The sequence below is a fragment of the Prionailurus viverrinus genome, chromosome D1 (assembly GCF_022837055.1).
Source record: "Prionailurus viverrinus isolate Anna chromosome D1, UM_Priviv_1.0, whole genome shotgun sequence".
Classification (NCBI taxonomy): domain Eukaryota; kingdom Metazoa; phylum Chordata; class Mammalia; order Carnivora; family Felidae; genus Prionailurus; species Prionailurus viverrinus.
Window position 1 is genome coordinate 8,855,446 of NC_062570.1, and position 17,340 is coordinate 8,872,785.

At 41.8% G+C, this 17,340-nt stretch overlaps 1 long non-coding RNA gene across 1 annotated transcript; it reads right to left on the reverse strand.

Moving 5' to 3' along the window:
• Positions 1–3,649: 3,649 nt before the first annotated feature.
• On the reverse strand, positions 3,650–17,252 carry LOC125176721 (uncharacterized). The gene is made up of 4 exons (XR_007156365.1): positions 17,167–17,252; positions 10,770–10,838; positions 10,486–10,665; positions 3,650–4,424 (listed from the first exon to the last, which is right to left on the reverse strand). It is a non-coding gene; the product is annotated as an uncharacterized LOC125176721 (long non-coding RNA).
• Positions 17,253–17,340: the final 88 nt, after the last annotated feature.

The following is a 17,340-nucleotide window of genomic DNA, read 5'->3' on the forward strand; positions in this document are numbered from 1 at the left end:
ATATCATATGACTTCACTCATATGTGGAATTTAAGATGCAAAACAGATGAACATAGGGAAGGGAAGGAAAATGAAGATAAAAACAGAGAGGGAGACAAACCATAAGAGACTTTTAAATACAAAGAACAAACTGAGGATTGCTGGAGGGATATTGGGTGGGGGGATGGGCTAAATGGGAGATGGGCATTAAGGAGGGCACTTGTTGGGACGAGCACTGGGTGTTGTATGTAAGTGATGAATCACTGAAATCTATTCCTGAAAAAAAATTATGTAAAAAAACCTCCAACATTTGACTAGGTAATATATTTGCTAGCATAAAATTTTAAGTAACAAAATGGTATGTAGTGAAAAGTAGGGCTCTTATCTATCCCTGCCCACCTGACTAGTTTCTGTCCATAGAATTGTTTCTTGTGTATCCTTCCAGAGATTGTACATACACAGACTCAATGTTTGTGCATGTTTGCATATGTATATTTATTTTCCTCCTAAATAGTGATACTGTATATTGGACCCACTATTCTCCAACTTGATTTTGTTTGTGTGGGCTTTTTTTGTATTCACTATCTGGAAGTAGTTCGTGTTGGCATATACTGGGATGACTGTTTTGTTTTTTTTTTTTAATGCTTGCATGATACCCCATTTAACCGTGATCTATTCAACCAGTTCCAAAGACAGGTATGCAAGTTGTCTCTGTTTTTGCTATCTTTTGTTTAATGATATGGTGACCTTCTTTGTACATGTATCAAAATACCTAGATTGAGGGGTGCCTGGATGGCTCAGTTGGTAGAACATGTGATTCCTGATCTTGGGATTGTGAGTTCCAGCCCCATGTTAGGTGAAGAGATTATTTAAAAACATATATTTACAATCCCAGAAAGGAAATTGTTGAGGCTTTTGATTTCTTATCCAACTCTAACTTTCCCCACTTCACTCCCTGCCTTTTCCCAATACAGTGATATCAAAATCTCTAGTTTAGTCAAAAATCAGTGTTTATATAAAACTCAAATATTATTCATGCTGAACCAAGCAGTATATATACTTGTATCTTCTTCTTGCATAACTTCCTGCTTCCTGTCATTAGTAATTGCGAACCCCCATAGCCGTGGCCAAACTGCTTCCTTTTCTACAGATTATCACCCTTCTTCCCCACAAACGATCCAACAGACTTAGAAAACTCTTAGTAATAATATCCCCCTACATTCTCAACACCTGAAATAACCTGTCAGTTCTAAATTCCTCTCCTTAGATGTCTCCCTTTGGCACTTAACACAGACCCCTGTTCTCCGGAGGTGTGATAAATACCCATCATCCTAGGATTTCCCCTCTGCCACTCTCCTGGGTACATCCTCTAGTTTTTTTTTCTGGATCCCATGTTGCCTCTCTTGTTCACCCCACATTACGATGGAATTGCACCCTTTGGGAGCTTCCACCTAGATGATACATGGTTAGCAAATAATTTGAGACTTTGCATGTCTGAAAATACCCTTATTTTCCCCTTACACTTGTTAGAAGTTTGGTTGGATACAAACTTTTTCAGTGATATTTTATCTCAGAGTTTTGAGGTGTTGCTCTATCATCTTCCAGTATTTTGAACTATTGTTGAAAAGTCTGATGCCAGTCAGATTGCTGATCCTTAGCATCTCATGTGGCCTGGTTTTTCATTCTGGAAGCCCTGGTCTTCTCCTTATTCCCAGTTTACTGAAAGTTTACAATGATGTGCCTTGGAGAGTGTGGTAGCCACCAGAAAGCTTGTCTTCTTTCCACGGGGCAGAGTGGACAAGGAGAAGACCGTGCCCAGCCCTGCACAGCATCTCCTACCCCCTCGCATCCAGGAAGCAACAGTTCTCTCCAACACAAGGAACGGGAATAGAACATCTGTGTCAGCTTATGTGATGGTGGATCAAGGGACTGGACTGGGGTGAGCGAGGTGGGAAACAGGGATATACCTGGCTCCTGGCAACCAGTATCAGAGAAGGGAGTGGGGCAAGGGAACCAAGGCTCGTGTTCCTACTTCCACTATCTCTAATGTCCTGCTCCTCACCCCTGTGCCTGCGTGGTTGGTGCTTGCAGACCCTGAGTCTGACCTCTCTGGGAGAAGTGTCTTCTGCCTTGATCACATCTTCCTTTCCAGGGGGTTCAGCCTGCATTGTTCCCAACTCTGATAGTCTCCTCTCATTCATTCATTGATTCACTCCTTCACTCGTTCATTCTTTTCCATCTTCCAAACACTTACTGAAGTCCTTTTCTGCTATTCTCCTTATCTTTATGAGCCGTATCATTTTCTCACCTGTAGCTTATTCTAGTGGAGTTTGGATGGATCTAGAAGTATGCTAATTTCCTGGGGCTGCTATGACAAATTACCACAAACTTGGTGGCTTAAAACCAAAGAAATTTCTTCTCTCACATTTCCGGAGGCCAGAAACCTGCAATCACTTTCCCTGGGCTGAAATGAAGACATCGGCAGGGCCATACTCCCGTAGAGACATAGGCTCTACGAGAAAATCTTTTCCTGGCTTCCTCCAGCTTCCTTGTCTTGTGGCCACATCCCTCCAATCTCTGCCTCTGTGATCACATCTCTTCCCTCTGTTTCTCCAAAAAGATACTAGTTATTACTTTTAGGGCCCCCTCAGATAATCCAGGATAATGTCCATATTTCAAGGGGCTTAACTTAATCACATCTGCAAAGTCTCTGTCCAATCAGGTAACATTCATAGGTTCTGGGGATTACGATGTGGACAGACCCTGGGAGCCATCATGTTGCCCACCACAAGGAGAGAAGATAAAGGCATATGGTCAATGTACCATGTTTCATGGGAGTCCTTTCTATGTTTTCTTCTAGTACCTTTAGATTTCCTTTTACACATTTAAATCTTTGATCCAGTTGGAATTTTTAGTAATGGAGCTTCCCCATTTTCTGAAACACTAGTTGTTAAGTATCTGTATTTCCCCCATAGAGAGGAAACAAAGGTGACTTCCTCTTAAGAGAAAAAAAATTAGAACACGTTTTATTGTCCTGTGGTAAATACAAAACTATTTTTAAAAAGAAGTAAATAGGGCCGCCTGGGTGGCTCAGTCTGTTGGGCGGCCGACTTCGGCTCAGGTCATGATCTCACGGTCCATGAGTTCGAGCCCCGCGTCAGGCTCTGTGCTGACAGCTCAGAGCCTGGAGCCTGTTTCAGATTCTGTGTCTCCCTCTCTCTGACCTTCCCCCATTCATGCTCTGTCTCTCTCTGTCTCAAAAATAAATAAACGTTAAAAAACATTTTTTTTTTTTTAAAGAAGTAAATAGATTTAATCTCAAAGAAACCGCCTTTGCTCACTTTGGATTCTGGAGAGTATGCATGGAGAACAGAAAGGCCCTTCCTAGAATCACTTCTCGTCTGATGAGAACACCCCAGCCTCGGGCAGCGGGATGGAATTGTCTAGGCACTGACATTACGTGACAGACACGTAGCAGTGGGACAGGTGCGTGTAAGGAAGGACACCCTCACCTTCCCTCTCACTTCCCAGCCTGCAGGGAACAACACACTTTGGGGCCTGCGAACCTGTCCCTGCAGTGCATGCGGTGAGGAGAAGACCAAGCAGGCTAGGTCTCCGGTCATACTTCCCAGGGGCCGCAGGTCTGGCTGGTCCTCAACCTGAACAGGAACAAGTACAAGATGTCGCATTTATACCCCATTTCTGATACGCCCTGAGGCAGTTTGCCAATGGCTTTCCAGGGGCTTCAGTGCAGGCTGTGCATAGAATTTTCTGTCGCAACCTTCTTTTCACTTAACGAAAATTTAGAGTACGCCAGGGAGATTGTTTCAGGTGAAAGCATTGCAATTTAGCTCCTTTCTGGACCTTGTGGGTTTGAGTCATGTTTTGCAGGAGCGCTAGGGGATACAGACAGGATATTCTTTCTGAAAACTTGGGATTTCAAGCTGGGTCTTTTATTTGTATTCCCTCGTTTCTTTTAGTCTTAATTGTGACATTTCTATTATGAAAAGAGAATGACAGAATTTGAGTCACATTTCCCTCTAAGCACTAATCTAATGTAATGAGCTGCTTCTCGATTTCACACTTAATGTCTTTTACACGTGGGTCCTGATTGCTTGGTCTTGCTCCCTTCCACTCCTGAATGCCTTGTCTCCCATTCACATACACGTTCATGTCTGGATCCTAGATCTCTCTTTACGGGCCCTCTCGACGCTTGTGTGTTGTCTTTTGTTACTTTTCATACCTTCTAAGCGTCCCTCTTTGTCTCAGTAGGATTGTCTTACACTTGCCCGGCACCAGATCTGCCTTCTTGCAGTGACACAGTAACACGGTCTAATGTTTTGCCTTTGAGTGTGCCCAGAGAGTGACAGTCGGAAGGACGCATGAGCGGTGGACAAAAAAAGAGGAGGAGGTGTGAAGAGATCTTGGGTCTTCTCCTTTGAAATCTGAATCCAGGACCAGAAAGCATATTTAATTTTGAACTATACAGAATGGCTGGCACACGAGCAAATGTTGGGAGCAGTGACAAAACTGAGTGCCACAGCCAATTTTCTGGCATCTCCTACTTGTTCCCCTTGGCTTTCTTGTGAAAACTTTACCGTAATACACTACTACTTGCTTGTTTATGAAAGTTCTGTGAGCTGACAGCAGAGATTTTAGAATCAGAAAGACTTGGTTTTAATTCTCAGCTTTGCTATGTGACCTTGGACAAATTATACAGCCTCTTTAAGCTTCAGCTTTTCCACAGTCCATGTTTATCTCATGAGAGACAGAGAAAAACGCATGTAAAAGCCTTGGTATAGTGCCCAGCAATCCAAACAATCCAGAATGCCAATTCATACATTCAACAAATATTTACTGAACATTCGCTGCGCTCCGAACTGAACTGTCTGTTGGGTGCTGAGCATGCTGTGGGCAACGTGCCTTTATGGAGCTTACATTCTGGGGCGGGGGAGGGGGGAGCAGATAATTAACATATACATAAAATGTAATTACAAATGCTGATTAGCCCCTGAGTAACTAAATAGGATGTGGGGCCGGGAATAGTAGGAAGGATCTCTCTGCTAGCAAAGCAGAGGAAGGCTTCACTGCAGCCTGAGGAAGAGAATGAGCCAAGCGGAGCCAAGAGCAGTTTAAGGCAGAGGCAATTAGATCACTGGCTTAGCGAGAGCCCCCCCCTCACTCCAGCCCCCCACCCGCAACCGACTGGCAACTGGCAAAAGCCCTGGGTGGGTTGGGTAGACGCCTAATGGACTCTTAGGGGCTGGAATCCACAGTGGATTCCCAGTTTTGAATCCCTCTTTGTGCAGTTTCACAATATGCCAGACTGTTTCTTTTCTACTCTGGCTCCATCTATTGAATGAAAACGACCAGTGCTACCTAAATTTCTCCATTATGGCTTTGTTTGCAATCTTCAAATTAAGTGGAGACTGAATACACTTTCCCTTAACTTTAGACTTAATTTTCACTCTGCCAAGCTCTATGTCTGGATAGAAGGAGTTTAAAGGGATTTTGATCATTCCTTCTGAGCACATTTTCTTTCTTGCAGGAAAGTTTCAGTGTCTCATAACAGTAATTAATTACTTTGGCTACTGTGGGCTTACAGAAGCCAGAGCCTTCCATTTGTTTTGTTTAAATGAAAAACCACCTTCTAAAGTGGAGTCACTCCGGGGCGCCTGGATGGCTCAATTGGTAGAGCATGTGACTCTTGATCTCAGGGTCATGAGTTCAAGCCCCACACTGGGTGTAGAGATTACTTAAAAATAAAAGCTTAAAAAAGAGTCACTTATGCCAAGAGTTCCATGCGAATAAGCCAAGACTTACTTGGCCTAACCTGCCTGCACTTTCAACCCCCAGGCGTGTAGCCTGGGACTGGTCAACGTGAATTTCTAGGTTAGTACTAGGAAATTTACGGATAGACCCTCCTGCTCTCCTTAGGAGGGTGACCTTGCCTGAAACAATGCCTTCTTTGGTAATAATTTCCTCTTTTTTGCTCCCTTTCTGCTTTAAAAACCTTTCCTTTTCTGCAGCTCAAAGGAGCACCTTTCAATTTGCTACATGGGCTGCTGCCCCTTTCATGAATAGTTTGATAAAGCCAATTTTATCTTTCAACCTACTAAGTTGAATTTTTGTTGTTTAAGGATTTTCACTGGTCCTCAATTAACTATTTTCAGTTTGCAAAAGTCGCCTTTCTGGAAGACCTTCCACTGATAACTGTTACCACTATGAGAGTCCCAGGGGCTGACCTGGTCTAACACAAGGCTTATGCAGCTTTCCAGTCCTTTTGGCCTCTTTATCCTAGAGAAACCTGGCCCACCAGGTTGTCCACATTATTTCGAACACTTGGAATTGCTTTTCTGACTGTTTCACTTCATTTCTACTCTCAAGCTCAGGGGTAGTTTCAGTTCATTAACTCTTTAAACTAATGTTTATTAAATGCTTACTATGGGGCAAAACATTTATTTATTTTTATTTTATTTTTTTAAAAGACAAAGCTACTCTTAATTTTTTTTTTTTTTGAGAGAGAGAGAGAGAGAGAGAGAGAGAGAGACTGAGTCAGAGAGAGAGGGACACACAGAATTCGAAGCAGGCTCCAGCACAGAGCATGATGCGGGGCTCGAACTCATGAACCTCAAGATCATGACCTGAGTTAAGTCGGACGCTTAACTGACTGAGCCACCCAGGTGCCCCAACACTGATTTATCTAAATAAGAGGATTTACTATACTCTTATCGGGGGTACATTAAAGTTGTTACCCTCCTGAAGAGTGTATGCCAGGAGGTGGGGGAAGGGTGGATACGGAGAGAGACCATAAATAAATAAGTATAAAGTGTGTGAGACGGCTGATAAATGCTGCACAACATAGGAAGCATGGAAGAGGAGACAGAGAATAGGGGGTAGGCAGTTGCTATTTTACGATTTGCAAAGGCCTCACTAAAAAAAGTGACATTTGAAAAGACATGTAAAGAAAGTGAGGGAGTGAGGCATGTAGCTTTCCGGGGGGAAAAGCATTTCAGGCAGAGGGAACGGCAGAGAAAAGATGCTGAGGCACAGGGCCCGTGCAGCCAGTGTAGTAACGGGGTATGACTAATGAACAGAGACATATAGACACAATATAGTCACAAATACAGACACAAACATGGAGATTGTTTATTAGGGGTCCTGGGAATCTCGTCCTGATTTCTCCACAAATAAGCTGAGTGATGGTGGCAAGTCACTTAACATGTGGGGCCTAAGTTTCTCAATGTACACAAAGGTTTCAGTATCATTTAGGTCTTTTTGTGTAGACAGTTACGCTGTTTTGCCATTTTATGCTCTCCTGGATCCAGCTTTCTCTCATATGCTGGCTCTAAGTTTTTTTCTCACAGGAGACTGTGCTGCATTTTCCTCTCTTGTTCTGGCTTCTAAATACCTTGAGTTCCCGTACAAGATTATCAAAAAGTATAACATGCTCAAAAAAAACAAAAACAAAAACAAAAACCCAAAAACCTATAAACAGTGGAAAGAGGAATATTGTTTCTTTCCAAAGCTTTCCTTACTTTGTTTTGTTTTGAATAGGTAACGCATCTGCACTGTCCAAAAGTTAAAGCCCTATCACGACGTACACACTGGGGAGCCTCGCTCCCTGCCCTGCACCTGTCTACCCTACCCTACCGTTCTATTTCTTTTTCATTTATCCTTTCAGGGCTTACTACACAAGTTCAAGCCATATGATTATAAATACTTATTTTCTCCTCTTTCTTACACCAAAGATGATACATTATATTCACTTCAATTTTTCAGTTAATAATATATCTTATAAGTCACCATGTGTCAGTACACAAAGAACCTCATTTACTTTATTTTTCAGCTGCGCATTATTCCATTGCAGGGTAGTACCAGAGTTCATTTAACCTCCAGATGAAGGACACTTTGAGGGCATTTAAAAGTTTTTTTTTTTTTAATGTTTATTTATTTTTGAGAGGAGACAGAGCACGAGTAGGGAGCAGCAGAGAGAGAGGGAGACACAGAACCCAAATCAGACTCCAGAATCTGAGCTGTCAGCATGAGCCTGACAGGGGGCTCAAACCCACAAACTATGAGATCATGACCTGAGTTGAATCGGGTGCTCAACGGGCTGAGCCACCCAGGCGCCCCTGAAGCACATTATCAGTATTTTGCTAATACAGACAGTGATGCAAATAAATAACACTATACACATATCAATTCATATTATACAGCTGTACACACAGGGCTGGCAGCGTGGAGCCTGCTTGGGAGTCTCTGTCTCCCTCTCCCTCTGCTCCTCCCCTGCTTATGCCTGCTCTCTCTCTCTCTCTCTCTCTCTCAAAATAAATAAAGATAAAAAAAAAAAAAAGAATCAAAAAGAGTTGGGAAGTTGAAACGCTGGTCAAAATTAAGTTAAGTTTTGATAAAACTAGATTCTTCAAAGCAGACCTCCAATCTGAGGCTATGCAACAGAATAGTATTCAGAAACTCCTGTAAGTAACAACTAACATTAGAACAGAAAAACATCTTTTGTAACCCAAAGCTTGGTGTCAACTAAGTCCAAGGAAATTTGGCAACTGCTCTCTAGTTACTCATTCTTAATCCAAAGAAACCAACTGCCACCCTCCTGGAGACCGGTCTTAAGCTGTCGCACAACACCATTAACTCGAGTTTTTTTTTACTGTTGTTTTTCATGCTGGTCTGGCCTGGGTAGGAACTAAGGGCAGCTCACGCCAAAATGTGCCATTCTGACATCCAGATTATCTCAAGCCTTCTTCCCAAAAAGACTCAGGAAGAAACTGTGACCTTCCCTCTTACTGCCTCAAAGAATTTAGACACAGGACCTGCTCCAGGAGGAGAGTCAGCACCAGATACCTACATCACACTAGGAAGTAGGTATAGTAGACGGGCAGAAGCCCAGCAAGGCCTCCTTGATCAAAATCCCACTGTTTCTGAAGAGGGCAGAAAAACATGTTCACCAAATATTTAGTCTTTTTCATCTTCCTGTGAATTGCTTTCATTACCTTTGAAGTTCTAGACCCCCTACCCTCTTTAGGATGACATATACACCTCATTTTGACTGTCTTTGAAATCTTATGTCTTTGTGGATTTTGATAATGACAGTGCGAATCAAGAGCTATTAATGTATGCTACCACAGTATGGTCCTGAAAGCAAAATATGCCAACACTGAAATATCAGAATTCTAAAAACATCTCCAAGGGGTAGTTAACATAAACATAAATCCGTTTAGAAAGCTTCAATTTACCTTGTGAAGTACTTAAATTTTAGAACAAAGTAACTAATCCTTATTTTTATTTTCAATTACAAGGTGTTCTCTGTAAAAAATTGTTAAGACTTACTGATACTTTATCACTCAGTACACTGTCAATTTTTATCAGTGTTCCCTCTGTACTTAATTGGAAATTTAGATTATTCAACTAAGTACAGGTTACTACACCTGTCAAATTTACTAGAGTCTTACTGAATGTTTGATGCATTAATTTCCAAAAGTATGCTAACAATCTCCCAATGTGATTGCATTATTTGCCCATTTTCCCATGAAATTGTTTTATATATAATACATAACGTACATATATGCTATGTTCTTAGATACTTATAAGTTTAGAGTTGCTAGATATTCCAAATTAATTTAATGCTTAACATTTTTTTAGTGACCCTGTTTATCCTTTAAAATGCATTTTTTTCCTGGCCCATTTAATTGGATTTAAATAAAGTCCCCTTAATTGGACAGCAATACACCAAGGTACTTACCTTGTATTTTTCCATCCTTTTATACCTTTTACAATTTTGATATACCTCATCTAAACGTGGCAGAGTCAGAATTTTTGCATTTTAAATGGGGCGCCTCGGTGGCTCAGTCGGTTAAGTGTCCGACTTCAGCTCAGGCCAAGATCTTGCAGTTTGTGAGTTCGAGCCCCGCACTGGGCTCTGTGCTGACAGCTCAGAGCCTAGAGTCTACTTCCGATTCTGTGGCTTCCTCTCTCTCTGCCCCTTACCCACTCGTGTTCTGTCTCTTTTTCTCTCAAAAATAAACAAACATTAAAAAAAATTTTTAAAAAACAAAGTCTGCCTTTTCATTGGTATATTTAATCCATTTACTTTTGATATATTGGGACTTATTTTCAAGATTTCACTTTATTCTTTTATTTTTTTTTTTATTTTTTTTTTCAATGTTTATTTATTTTTGGGACAGAGAGAGACAGAGCATGAACGGGGGAGGGGCAGAGAGAGAGGGAGACACAGAATCGGAAACTGGCTCCGGGCTCTGAGCCATCAGCCCAGAGCCCGACGCGGGGCTCGAACTCCCGGACCGCGAGTTCGTGACCTGGCTGAAGTCGGACGCTTAACCGACTGCGCCACCCAGGCGCCCCACTTTATTCTTTTAAAATATGTGCTTTTAAATGTTTTTTTCCCTTCTTTTATTCTTTCGGAGCTTAAATTATATATTTGTCAAGACAGAGGCTAAGCTGTGGTAACAAAGTCTTTAAAATATGTACCTTAAGTAGCATCAATTTTAACTTGTCCCTCATGGAACACTGCAGCCGTGGGCTGGGGACACTGCTAGGTGGCTCTGCTACGTGATGTCATACAGGCTCTGACAGTCTGTCATCTTCAATCTTTACCTTCCATTTTTGCATCTCACGTGATCACCCTGGTTGTTTACATTTTCTAGGAAACTGGGAAAGGAAAATAGAAAGGAAAACAAATAGCTTCCTTTAAAAAGGGTTATCTGGTTGCACTTGCGTGGCTTTGGCAAGAGCTGTTACAGGGACATACTCACCTGCAAAAGAAGCTGCGAAATGTGGTCTCTAGCTGGAAAGCCATGTGCTCCGCTAAAGTTCAAGATACTCTGTTACCAAAAAGAAGAAAGGGAGAGAGGATCTTCTCAATAACACTTTCACCCTGATTACTAATTTCCTGTTTTATATGATGTATCGGCTCAGTCATGGAATTCTCTTTTGCTTTTATTTTTATCTTCTCATGAGATCATAGTTGTTATTACTGTTTTACAATCAGTTTTTATTTAGATTTACCCATATGGTTGCTAATATTTTGCTGAATCATTTCTTTTTGCCTCTTATCCCTTCTTTTTGGGTTCAATTTCACTATTCTTGAAGAACATTATATTGGCTATCTATCACTGCCTAACAAATGGTTCCGAAGCATAATGAACTGAAACAACATTTATTATCTGTTTCTCGACGGTGTGGCATCACTGGGCCCGCTGCTTCAGGGTCTCTCCTGGGCCACAGTCAGGGGTCAGCTGGAGATGTGGTCGTCCCCCCAGGCTCGACTAAGGAAGTCTCTGCTTCCCAGCTCACTGAGATGGTTGTTGACAGGATTGTTATTCGCGAGTGGATAAGTGGACTAACGTCTCAGTTCCTTGCTGGCTGTTCTTGGTTCTTTGCGATTTGAGCCTCTCTGACCTGGCAGATTCTTCATCACAGAATATAAGCCAGGAGGGCAACAGAGGAAGAAAGCCAGAAAGACAGAGTTCGCAGTCTTTTATACCATAATGCAGAAGTGACACCCCATTGCCCTTTTTCGGTTTTCAATTTTTAGGAACAAATCACTAGGTCCAGCCTGCCCTCAAGAGGAGGAGATTACACTTAGGTGTGAATCCAGCAGGTGGGGATCACTGGGAGCCATGTCAGAAGCTGCCTACTGTAGACACAGTCTTTGTAAGTTCTTTCAGTGAATCTGAGAGCAACAGGTCTATTACTTTTTGTTGGTTTAAAAATGACTTCATTTCAGTCTCATTTTCCTTCCTTCTGAAACTCCAAATAGCAGTATGTTAGACCATGTGATATTGTTCATAGGCCAATGATGCTATGTTCTTACATTTTTCTAGACTTTTTTCACTGTGGATGTCACTCTGGAAACTTTCTATTGCTGTGTTTACAGGTTCACTGATCTTTGCTTCTGCAATGTTACTAACTTCTAACCTTTGAATATTTAGACATTTAAAACACTTCCAAATGGCTCACCATCAGAGGATAAACAGAGTGGAAATCTGATAATATTTTTTTTTCAACGTTTATTTATTTTTGGGACAGAGAGAGACAGAGCATGAACGGGGGAAGGGCAGAGAGAGAGGGAGACACAGAATCAGAAACAGGCTCCAGGCTCTGAGCCATCAGCCCAGAGCCCGACGCGGGGCTCGAACCCACAGACCGCAAGATCGTGACCTGGCTGAAGTCGGACACTTAACCGACTGCGCCACCCAGGCGCCCCGAAATCTGATAATATTTAAACTGAACAATACAGGGGCACCTGGATGACTCAGTTGGTTAAGCGTCTGACTCTTGATTTTGGCTCAGGTCATGATCTCACAGTTTGCGGGCTCAAGCCCTGCATCGTGCTGGGCTCTATGCTGATGGCACAGAGCCTGCTTGGGATTCTGTCTCCCTCTCTCTCTCTGCCCCTCCCCTGCTTGTTCTCTGTCTCTCTCAAAAATAAAGAGACATTAAAAATTAACTGAACAATACAGAAAATACCACATTTCAAACTCGTGACACAGCTAAACACACTACTTAGAGGAAATTTAAGTACTTTGAGAAATTAAATACTTACTTTAAAAACGAGACTGAATGGGGCGCCTGGGTGGCGCAGTCGGTTAAGCGTCCGACTTCAGCCAGGTCACGATCTCGCTGTTGGTGAGTTCGAGCCCCGTGTCGGGCTCTGGGCTGATGGCTCAGAGCCTGGAGGCTGTTTCCGATTCTGTGTCTCCCTCTCTCTCTGCCCCTCCCCCGTTCATGCTCTGTCTCTCTCTGTCCCAAAAATAAATAAACGTTGAAAAAAAAAAAATTAAAAAAAACAAAAAACAAAAAAAAAACCCACGAGACTGAAAACTAATGAACTAAGTATCTACATCAAGAAGTTAGAAAAAGAACAAAGTAATAAATCCCAAGAACCCAGAAAGAAAGAAAGAAATTATAAAGGTAAATGAGTAAGATTAGAAAACAAAGATAAAGCACAGAAGATCACTGTCCAAAGCTGTTATCTGAAAAGACCAATAAAACAAACTTTTGCCAAGGTTATTCAAAGAAAAAAGAAAGGAGATCCAGAAAATAATATGAGAAATATGAAATGCAATATTAGTTATAGATCTAGCAGAGATTTTTTTTTAAAAAGATAAGTAAATACTGGGAAGAAACTTATGCCAATAGATTTGGAAAATTTAGGTGAAATGTACTATTTGTTAGAAAATTATAACTTTTCAGAGTAGCTTTTGAATAAAGAGAGAACGTGAATAAACCTGCAACTATAGCAGATAAACTATCAAGTATTTATCCTGCCTTTTCCATACCGGTTCTCTTTGGGGAGATCTGAACAGAAGTTGAGGACAAGTCTGACTTTTTTTCTTTTAAATATTTACTTATTTTGAGCGAGAGAGAGAAAAAGAGAGAGGGAGAGAGAGAGAGAGAGAGAGAGAGAGAGAATCCCAAGCAGGCTCCGCACTATCAGTGCAGAGTCCGACACAGGGCTCAATCCCATGACTGCGAGATCGTGACCTGAGCTGAAATCAAGAGTCGGATGTTTAACTGACTGAGCCCCCCAGACACCCCAAGTCTGCCTTTATAGAAGTAGTCTAGATGATCAATGAAGAAGGAATGATAAAATTAGAACACCCGCATTTTGCAACCCCAAGCAAATTGTTCATCAGGAGTGACTAACACGACAAAAAAAGACAACAAGCTGTTAACATTTGGGGGGCATATTAAAAAGTTTAAAAGAACATAAAAAGTAATCTTAACAAGAACTGGGACCTGAAACTGCAAGTTACTTGATCCAAGCTCTCATTTGCATATAACAAGTTAAGTGTAAGCTGTGGCAGAAGGATTTACGGTGTACAGGGTTCCCAACAGTTGCCTGGGTCAAAGTGCGGTTCCTCCAAGGACTGAAAGGAGTGCCGGAGGCCAGCTAGAAGTGAGCCAGCAGCAGGCGGCCAACATACCCTGCAAAGGAGAAAGACACGATGCAGGACTGATGGGCAGGGGAGGGCAGAGCTTGAGGGCTATTGTGCGTCCAGCTGAACGGTTTGTTTTATTCTATTAATAAATGATGATGAAATGTCATGCAAGGGTTTTTTCCATCATGTCAGTATTTTAATAGTATCAGCCTACTGGCAGTATGGAGGATGTCTCAGAGCAATTCTGATAAGACCACAGGCAGGAAGATCAATTAAGACAAAACCATTAATTTAGGGGCGCCTGGCTGGCTCAGTCAGAAGAGTGTGTGACTCTTGATCTCAGGGTTGTGAGTTTGAGCTCCATGTTGAATGCAGAGATTACTTAAATTAACTTAAAAAAAAAAAGAGACAGATGGCAACTTCCTTAAATATCAATTATACCTTAAAATTTAGGAAACACACCAATATTAGCCATATTAATAAATCACCTGGGTGGGGGGGGGCACCTGGGAGGCTTAGTAGGTTAAGTGTCTGACTCTGGATCTCAGCTCAGGACTTGACCTCAGGGTTGTGAGTTCAAGCCCCATTTTGGGCTCTGCACTGGGCGTGAAGCCTAGTTAAAAAAGATTACACTTAAAATTAAAAAATAAATCAGGTCGGGGTGGAGTGAGTAATTTCTTGAGATGAAACATACTTAGGTCTAATTTTGTACTCCTTTTAAAATACTTAATTTCTAAAAACAAACAAACAAAAAACCCCAACAAAATTTAGATGATTTCTGACCCTATCCCTAAATTACACAGGCTGTGTAGAATCTTTAGCATTTATTACTGAATGTAGAGTTGGAAAACATGACACATAAAATACGCATTAATAATATAAAAAGCTTATTGGCACCGAAAAAATACATAAAAAGTTTACATGGATGACATATGTAAATATATAATAAAATATAAGAAAAATAATAAAAATATCATTTCTTATGTTCATACCCTGGACTTGGGACCAGGAAGACCCAGATTTACAGTCTGGATCTATAGGTCACCAGCAGTGTGAGTCTAAGGAAGGCACAACCATCCTACGCCTCACTTTCCTCACGTGCAAAGTAAGCGGGCAAGGGCTATTTTGCTCACTGCTGTCTCTCTAGCACCAGCATGGCGATTTACATACTGCTTACGTCAATAAATATTTATGGATTAAAGACATTTATGGATTAAAGACAGAGCTGCTGTGATAATGAAATGAGATAAAAATTGTGGAAGCTCCTAACACAATTTTTTAATTTATTTATTTGAGAGAGAGGGAGCATGTAGGGGAGGGGCAGAGAGAGAAGGAGAGAGAATCCCAAGCAGGCTGCACACTGCCAGCACGGAGCCCCATGTGGGGCTCGAACCCATAAACCCTGAGATCATGATCTGAGCTGAAACCAAGGGTCGGAAGCTTAACCAACTGAGCCCCCCAGGCTGTCCTGATACAATTCTTAAGAGACGTTATAAAATGGCTGCATCGTGCCAGGCCCTACGCCAGGTGCTGGGAACATGAAGACGAGTAAGACTGCATCCTTATCTTGGAAGCTTCCATCTACAAAAGCTATGTAAAGTATGTGTGATGGAACCCACAGTGCCATGAAGCTCAAGAGTAGGTGCTCAAGAAACACTAAATCTGAATTGTTATGACACTTTTCAGTTTAGAAAGCATTCTTGTGAACATTATTCTATTTGAAGAGGTACAAGTTTTACAAGAAAGGACAAAGGTGTCAGGCATTCAGCAGTGGGAGGGATGATCTGTTGGGATAAGTAGGCATCACTTTAAGGGAAAGGATTTGAAAAGAGCTCCCAAATATGGATGGATTTCAACATAAGTGAAGGATGGAGGGGTGGGAGCTTTAGAAGAAAAGAAATACATAAGCAAAAGCTCTTCCTAATTCTGTATTACTTTGTACATGTATTAGGGCCCACATGTTTACAAATCCCATATGGAATACTGCTGAATTGATATTTGTAACCTTTGCAATCAACTCTGATCCATCTTTGAAGATCTGGAAAACATGTTTTTTCCATCTTTCATTTTCACCTACAGGCTTCATGAACTGTCATGGTTACTAAAGGAAGTTACAGGACAACATTAACTTATTCACGACTATTTACTCAACACTTGATGTGCTCAAAGCCCTGGAGCTGCTAGTATGGGGTCTACTAAGATGAACAACTACCCCACAAAGCAGAAAGCCGGAAGTGCTAAAACCCAGTAGAAGCTAGATTTGCTGAGAGGGAATGTGTGCACTCCCAAGCCATCCCTGTTTCCTTCCTACAATTAATTAATCGAACTTTGAAGATTTGATCTTATAAAAAAAGACAATTAACTTTTTTTTTTTTTTTTTACAACCTTCTCTTTCCGATTGTCAGGGCTTGTCGTGTCCTTTACAGCCTAGAAGTCTTTTTTATGGGAAAATTTAAGCAATTTGGGAGCCACACGACTGCTGTCTCCCTGCCTCCGGGTTTAATACCCCCCAAAGGTTGTCTAGAGAAACTCTGGTCAGGTCTAGCCTTTCTTGTTCTGAATATTCCTTAAAATATCTTTTATCGCATTTAACATAGCTACAATATCCACCTTTTTTGAAATATTGACCTTTTTTGAAAGGTGGCCTTAGGGAAGGGGGTCAAAGCTTGTGACGCACTGTACCGCTGTGCGTATTTTTCTGTAACCCTCAGAATGGCCCTGGACAGCGGAACATCTTATCAGTGTTAAAGTGTTACACTCTGATCCTTGGGGAGTATAATTTATCCAAGGTCTCAGAGAGTTCAAGAGTGGCAAACCTTGGATTTGAACATTGCTATTTATGACCTCAAAGCCCCATGCTCTTTCCGCGGCAACGTATTCATCTTGAGAACGTGTATTTTTTAATTTATCTGTCTTCATTTTCGTAGAAGTCTTTAGTAAAATCTCAGTTCATCCAAAAGTTTCCAAACTCTTGGATTTCATGTACTGGACGCGCGTGTGCTTGCTGTGGATTATTACACGTGCTTTCCCCAGGAGCCCCTAGTTTCTTGATCACTGCGATTATTTATAACGTCATAGTCAAAGTTGTTCCTCTGTGTATCACGTTGGTTGGCACTGAAATCTCCTACTGCCCTTGTCTGACAATGCCCAGAATTCCCTTTCAGCCTATTTGGAACTCCAGGATGACAATCTCCCCGCGTTGCTTTTTATTTTAAGAGGGAGGAGGAGAAAGGAAGTGCGGAACAGGAGAAAGCGGTTTAGTTACCTGGGGGTGTTTGACCGCATCTTGCAGTCGAACTTTCGGCTATTCTTTAAAATTCCCCGTCCTGACACTGGGGACCGAGCAGCCAGGTGAAGACAAAGGCGGTCCTTGGGTGCAGACCCAGCGCCCGGCCCCGCCCCCTAAAGGCCACACCCGCCCGGGAGGAGTGGGAACGGG